We start from the raw sequence: 7,421 nt of genomic DNA on the forward strand, positions 1-7,421 counted from the left end.
GCCGACTAATCCAGCCTTTCTGGAAAACAATATGGACAGTCCTTCAAAAATTAGAAATTGAGCTCCCCTTTGACTACACAATACCACTTCTGGGAATATATCCCGAGGGTGCAAAAAAGCACAGTCAAAATGAGATCTGTACCTATATGTTCATTGCAGCACTGTTCACAATAGCCAAAATCTGGTAACAACACAACTGCCCTAGAACAGATGACTGGTTAAAGAAACTTTGGTACATCTATACAATTGAATACTATGAATCTGTTAGGAGAGATGAAGTAATGAAATTTGCTTATAAATGGATTAAACATGGAGGGTATCATGCTAAGTGAAATGAGTCAGAAAGAGAGGGACAGACATAGAAGTACTGCACTCATTTGTGGAATATAGTATGACATCACATGAAGATGACACCCAAGGACAGTAGATACAAGGGCCAGGAGGATTGCACCATAGCTAGAAGCCTGCTTCATGTGCAGCGGGGAAAAGGCAGATGGAATAGAAAAGCGATCACTAAGAAAATGATGGCTGGAGGATTCAGTCGGGATGAGAGATGAGTGCCAAAAGTAGATAATGGACTAAACATGATGACCTCTCAGTTTCTGTGTTGCAAGCCATACTGCCCAAAAGTAGAGAGAGAGTATGGGGAATATTGTCTACCATGGAGGCAGGGGGTGGGTGGGAAAGGAAAGGTATACCTGGGATATTGGTGGTGGGGAATGTGCACTGGTGGAGGGATGGGTGTTTGATTATTGTGTGATTGTAACCCAAACATGAAAGCTTGTAACTATCTCACAGTGATTCAATATAATTTTTAAAAAAGACAAGGACAGAACAAAAGAGCCACCCCAACCCAATGTTTCAGCAACCTTTAGGGGGACTAACTTCTCAAAGTTTCACCCTCAGACAACATGACCACTAGAAAACCAGTGGGGAAATACATAGAATCCCACCAATTTAGTGAATGAAAACTGTATCACTGAAGTAACAAACAGCAATCACTAGCTCAGTAAATCCTCATACAATGACTTTAGTGAAACCAGAATGAGGATGCTAAGTGAGGTAAGCGAAATTATGCATCGCTAATCAGCAAAACACAAGAAAGTATGAGTCCAAATAAGAAAACTGCTACCATTAGAAATGACAGAATTGTAGAATCAAGAGAGTGGTAGATGGTGTTAAAAGTCAATAGAATCTCTGAACAGCAGAATAACAGCTATGGAGCTAATATCATGGAGTTCCAAGATGAGAAGGAGGAAGTCACTAGAAAACAACACAAGGTGGAAAACAGTTTAAAAGAAATGAACAGCATAAGATAGAAAAATGAGTTGAGTTCAAGAAGAAAAAATATAATGATCAGTGGAATTCATGAAGAATAGGAAGGCAAGTTTGATGAACAAACAATAAAGAAATTATGGAATAAATAAATCTTGAAAGAGATCAACAAGTTGCAGAGATACTTCTGGACCCCTCACCAAGACTCTGACATTCAGGGCAGACTGGAGGGGGGTGGATGATCCTAGCACCTGCTCAAACAGAGCTCCAGCAGCTGAAAACCTCCACACTCCACAATCACTGCCATGCTTATGGTCAGACTCCACTGCTCAGGACAAGCCTCATACAGAAATTAACATGTTGAAAAACTGAGGTATCCAGGTCTTGCTACTGAAATATCCAGGCTTTTACGGAGATGGGGATGGGCTACCACCCCAATCTCCCTGTACTTCCAGAAGCCCCAACACTCATGCCCATGAACCGCCTCTGGCGCCAAGTAAGCTCATTCACCTATTATGATCCAGCTACTCATAAATAAATCTCGAAAATAAGCAGCAAATCTCAGTGCTACTTCCAGACCCTGCACCAGGTTGAATCATGTGTAGAAGTCTAAAATGCGGTCGGGCGAGCCCAGCACTTGCCCATCAGAGCCCTGGAAGCCAAAACCCATCAAATTTTACAATCACCACAATGCTCATGGTTGGACTCCAACGCCTTAGGTGAGCTTCATCCTGAAATTAATCTGTTGAAAAACTCAGGTATGTGGGTTTTGTGACTTAAGTCTCCACGCTTTCATGGAGTCCTGGATAGAGGCTATCCTTTCACTCCTCCCTCTACTTCCAGAAGACCCAGCAGTCACATTCTTGCTCAAAGCCACCACACCCTGTTAAAATAACTCCACTTGTATCACCCTGTTAAAAACTGTGGAACTCCTGAAACACATCTCATAAAACTCTATAACACTGATAAAGCAGGAGTAGCACAATACATTGGGTAGGATGTAAAGTAGAAGGCAACGAATCTCAATTAACAAATTATAACCATACAAGGCTTAACATGTAAAAAAAGTTAGTAATCTCTTCTAAAAGGTCTTATGGCTCCATGGTGAAATACAATAATCTTCACTAACTGTTTTCTAAGGAAAAATATTTTGATAATTTTAGCAAATTATTTATAACAAGCCATATGATATTTTCAGTTACTTAGGGTTTGCTAGAGTGGCAAGCTTTAAGGGTGGTTGGAAAAATTGGAAATAATAGTGGTGTGAAGATGCAATGATGGTGGGACTGGTGTTGGAATATTGAGTATCTATAATAAGTCATCATGAACAAATTTGTAAAAATAAATAAATAAAATACCAAAACCAATAAAATAAAATTAACAAAAGAAATTATGGATAAAATTTTTTCTAGATTATATGCTGACTGGCTCAGCCTTTTCTGAAAACAGCAAGGGGATTTCTCAAAGACTAAAAATTGAGCTTCCTTATGACCCAATAATACTATTTCTGGGAATATACCATGGAGGCACAAAAACAGCAGAAATGCCATCTGCACTTCTGTGTTCATTGCAGTACTATTCACAGTAACCAGAATCTGGAAACAACACGAGTGCTCAAAAATAAATGACTTGATAAAGAAACTGTGGTACATCTGCACAGTGGAATACTACACATTTGCTAGAAAAAAATGAAGTCATGAAATTTGCTTATAAATGGATGGACATGGAAAATATCATGCTGAGTGAAACTAACCAGAAGGAAAGAAACAGACATAGAATGACTACATTCATTTTTGGGACATAAAATAAAACATAGTGTGAGACTAATTCCCAAGGAGACAGTAGAAACATGGGCCAAGAAGATTGGTTCATGGTTGGAAGCCTGCTTCAGATGCTGGAGGAGATGGTAGTTGGGATAGAGAAGGAACCACTATGGCAATGATAGTTGAAAATGATCTCTCTGGATAAGAAGTGCATGCTGAAAGTATATAAAGTAACAAACAAGATGACCTCCCAGAGTCCAATTGCAAACCTAATACCCAAAAGGAGAGAGAGAGAGAGAGAGAGAGAGAGAGAGAGAGAAGACAAGAAAAGTGTCTGCCATAGAGGCAGGCAGGGGTGAAGGGTGGTGGGAGGGATATTGGTGGTGGGAAATGAAAACTGGTGGAAAGATCATGTTGAAACATTCTATGACTGAACCTGATCATGAATAGCTTTATAACTATGTTTCTCATAGTGATAAAAGAGAATTTCCCAGAGTTAAGGAATCCAAGAGGCCTGAAGGGTCCCAGTTAAGATAGGCTCAAGAGGAAAAGTCAAAGACACATTATGCTCAAAATGAGAATGTGCAAAGACAGAGACAGAATGTTGAAATCAGCAAGATGGTAAAAGGAACTTACACACAAAGTTAAGCCCATAAGATTTGTATCAATTATACCAATCTCATTGTATATATTTAAATGCCATACAATTGTGGTCGAGGAAAAGAAAGGGAGCAGTGTAGGTATCGTTGGAGGAAGGAGATTGGTACACTTGTGATGGGGGTAGTGAAATTATGTTCAAGAGAAACCATTATTAATTGTATTGCAAACCATAGAATCTCAACTAACATTTTTAAAAGGACTAATTAAAAAGATTATCAGCAGACCTATCAAATGAGACTATGATCCAGAATAGAATAGAGGGGTATAATACAAAAACTCAGTGAAATGAATATTTTACCAATAATAGTCTATCTAACAAGATTATCATTTGAAGGAACAATACAGAATTTCTTTTTTTTAAAATTTATTTATTTTTAATTAGAGAATCACCGTGAGGGTACAGTTACAGATTTATACACTTTTGTGCTTATACTTCCCTCATACAAAGTTTGGGAACCCATCCCTTCACCAGTGCCCATTCTCCACCACCCGTAAACCCAGTGTCCCTCCCACCCTCCCCAATCCCATCTCCCCCCCACCCCACCCTGCCACTGTGGCAAGGCATTCCCTTCTGTTTTCTCTCTCTAATTAGCTGTTGTGGTTTGCAATAAAGGTGTTGAGTGGCCGCTGTGCTCAGTCTCTAGCCCTCATTCAGCCCGCAACTCCCTTCCCCCACATGGCCTTCGACTACAATGTAGTTGGTGATCGCTTCTCTGAGTTGACCTTTCCCCGGAACGTGAGGCCAGCCTCGAAGCCATGGAGTCAACCTCCTGGTACTTATTTCTACAGTTCTTGGGTGTTAGTCTCCCACTCTGTTATTCTATATACCATAGATGAGTGCAATCTTTCTATGTCTGTCTCTCTCTTTCTGACTCATTTCACTCAGCATGAAACTTTTCATGCCCATCCACTTGACTACAAAATTCTTGACCTCCTTTTTTCTAACAGCTGCATAGTATTCCATTGTATAGATGTACCAAAGTTTCCTCAACCAGTCATCCGTTCTGGGGCATTCGGGTTTTTTCCAGATTCTGGCTATTGTAAACAGTGCTGCGATGAACATACATGTGCAGATGTTGTTTCGATTGTACTTTTTTGCCTCTCAATACAGAATTTCTTGAACTGGTGACAGCTTAGGAAATTCATAGCCTTGAAAAGAGTTTTTCAAGATGCATTGAAATAGCTTTTTTAAAAAAAAAAAAAAAGAACAGGGCAGGGGCTGGAATAATAGCACAGCGGGTAGGGCATTTGCCTTGCACACGGCTGACTTGGGTTTGATTCCCAGCATTCCATGTGGTTCCCTGAGCACTGCCAGGGGTAATTCCTGAGTGCAGAGCCAGGAGTGACCCTCCTGTGCATCGCTGGGTGTGACCCAAAAAGCAAAAAAAAAAAAAACAAAAAAAAAACAGGGCAAACTTTCCATCGTGTGGCATTGAGTATGGAACTCACTAATGGTCCATATGGTCCTCTACTAGACTACAAAAGGCAGGCTTACTTCTATACTGCTAAGGAGATTTTTCTACATTTTCAAAAATAAATCAAAATTTCCTTTATGTTGATCTATGTCTGATCAATTTTTTTCTACAGCCAGAGATTTTTGTTGCACTTTTTTTTGAGGGGTGTCATGAAGCAAGATAGTTTTCTACTGAAACTTATTTAGACAGACATGAGGGTAGGGAATGAGAAAATTATGTATTAAAAACAGAACAAAAGGTTCTCCAGATTGGAATAGGCAAGCAAAGAAACAGAGATAAGTGAGGTACAAGTTCATAAGTTTACTTAAGAACAAGTACATAATACTTTTTCATGTAAATACTTAAGTAGTATCTATAACATAATATTTTCTGATATAAATCTAGTATTCCCATCCTTAGGATAAAACAATTTTACTTTTATAGATCTATTGATATTTTCCCATTGAAATTTTTTCCCGAAAGCAAGAAACTTTATAAGAAATTGAAGAGGAGAAATTACAGGCAATTACAAAAAGAAATGAGTAAGATGTGTTTGTTGAGTGTATAAACATAAAATCATAGCACTGTAGCACTGTTGTCACATTGTTCATCGATTTGTTCGAGTGGGCACCAGTAACATCTCCATTGCGAGACTTGTTGTTACTGTTTTTGGCATATGGAATACGCTACGGGTAACTTGCCAGGCGGGAAGTTACCATAAGGGCGGGATACTCTTGGTAGTTTACTGGGCCCTCTGAGAGGGACAGAGGAATCAAACCCGGGTCGGCCTTGTGCAAGGCAAATGACCTACCAACTGTGCTATTGGTCCAGTATAAACATAAAATCATATTTTCAAAAATATGGAATGCTTCAAGAATTTGTGTGTCATCCTTGTGCAGGGGCCATGCTATTTTTTTTCTGTATCGTTCCAATTTTAGTATATGTGCTGCCAAAGCGAGTACTCCCATTGAAATTTTCTTAATTCTGTTCACTTTAACTAAATTTTACATTTGTAGGGTTTGCCTATTTCATGGAAACTCAAAAATATATTTGCTTAGAATTAGAAAAATAAGTTTATTAGCTATGGTGATCAAACTGCATGGAACCGAAATAAATATAGGCCCTCCAATCAATGGGTCATTATAGAATACTTCATGACGAAATCCCATGTATATGGGCAGTTAATTTTTGATAAAGCAGCTGAGAATGTGAGAAATGGAGTAGATAGCCTCTAACAAATGGTGCTGAGAAAATTTAATAACTACATGTAAGAAACTAAAGCTGGATTTTTATCTTCAACTCACAGAAAGATCATTTCAAAGTGGATCAAAGACCTTGAGAACCAACTAGAAACTATGAAGTATATTGAGGAAAACATACACAGAACACTTCAAGTTTGGGACCTAAAAGTTTCTTTCAATGGTTAGATATCACTTGCAGAGGCAGCATATTGAAAAATAAACAAATGGGCAACACATCAGATAAAGTTTTGATATCTAGGATATATGAAATAATTACAAAGATCAACAAAAAGAAATTTAAAAAATATATATCAACAAGTGCGGAAAAGGTATGCTCTTTCACTGTTGGTGGGAATGTTGACTGGTCCAACCTTTCTGGAAAACAATATGGACAGTCCTTCAAAAACTTGAAATTGAACTTCCATATGACCCCGCAGTACCACGTCTGGGATTGTGCATAAAAGCACAGTAGAAATGACATCTGTACCTATATGTTCATTGCAGCACTGTTCACAATAACTAAAATATAGAAACAACCCCAGTGCCCTAGAACAGATGATTGGTTAAAGAAACTTTGGTACCTCTACATAATGGAATACTATGCAGCTGTTAGGAGAGATAAAGTCATGAAATTTGCTTATAAATGGATAAACATGGAGAGTATCATGCTAAGTGAAATGAGTCAGAAAGAGAGGGACAGACATAGAAGTACTGCACTCATTTGTGGACTATAATATATCGTCACATGAGGATGACACCCAAGGACAGTAGATACATAGGCCAGGAGGATTGTCCCATAGCTGGAAGCCTGCTTTATGAGCAGAGGGGAGAAGTCAGATGGGATAGAGAAGGGATCACTAAGAAAATGATGGCTGGAGAAATCAGTCGGGATGGGAGATGAGTGCCGAAAGTAGATAATGGACCAAACATGATGACCTCTCAGTTTCTGTGTTGCAAGCCATACTGCCCAAAAGTAGAGAGAGAGTATGGGGAGTATTGTCTACCATGGAGGCAGGAGGAGGATGGGT

At 39.0% G+C, this 7,421-nt stretch overlaps 1 non-coding gene across 1 annotated transcript; it reads right to left on the reverse strand.

Moving 5' to 3' along the window:
• Nucleotides 1-6,006: 6,006 nt before the first annotated feature.
• LOC129400452 (U6 spliceosomal RNA) lies at nt 6,007-6,114 on the reverse strand. The gene has a single exon (XR_008627693.1). It is a non-coding gene; the product is annotated as a U6 spliceosomal RNA (small nuclear RNA).
• Nucleotides 6,115-7,421: the final 1,307 nt, after the last annotated feature.

The sequence above is a fragment of the Sorex araneus genome, chromosome X (genome assembly GCF_027595985.1).
Source record: "Sorex araneus isolate mSorAra2 chromosome X, mSorAra2.pri, whole genome shotgun sequence".
NCBI classification, from domain to species: domain Eukaryota; kingdom Metazoa; phylum Chordata; class Mammalia; order Eulipotyphla; family Soricidae; genus Sorex; species Sorex araneus.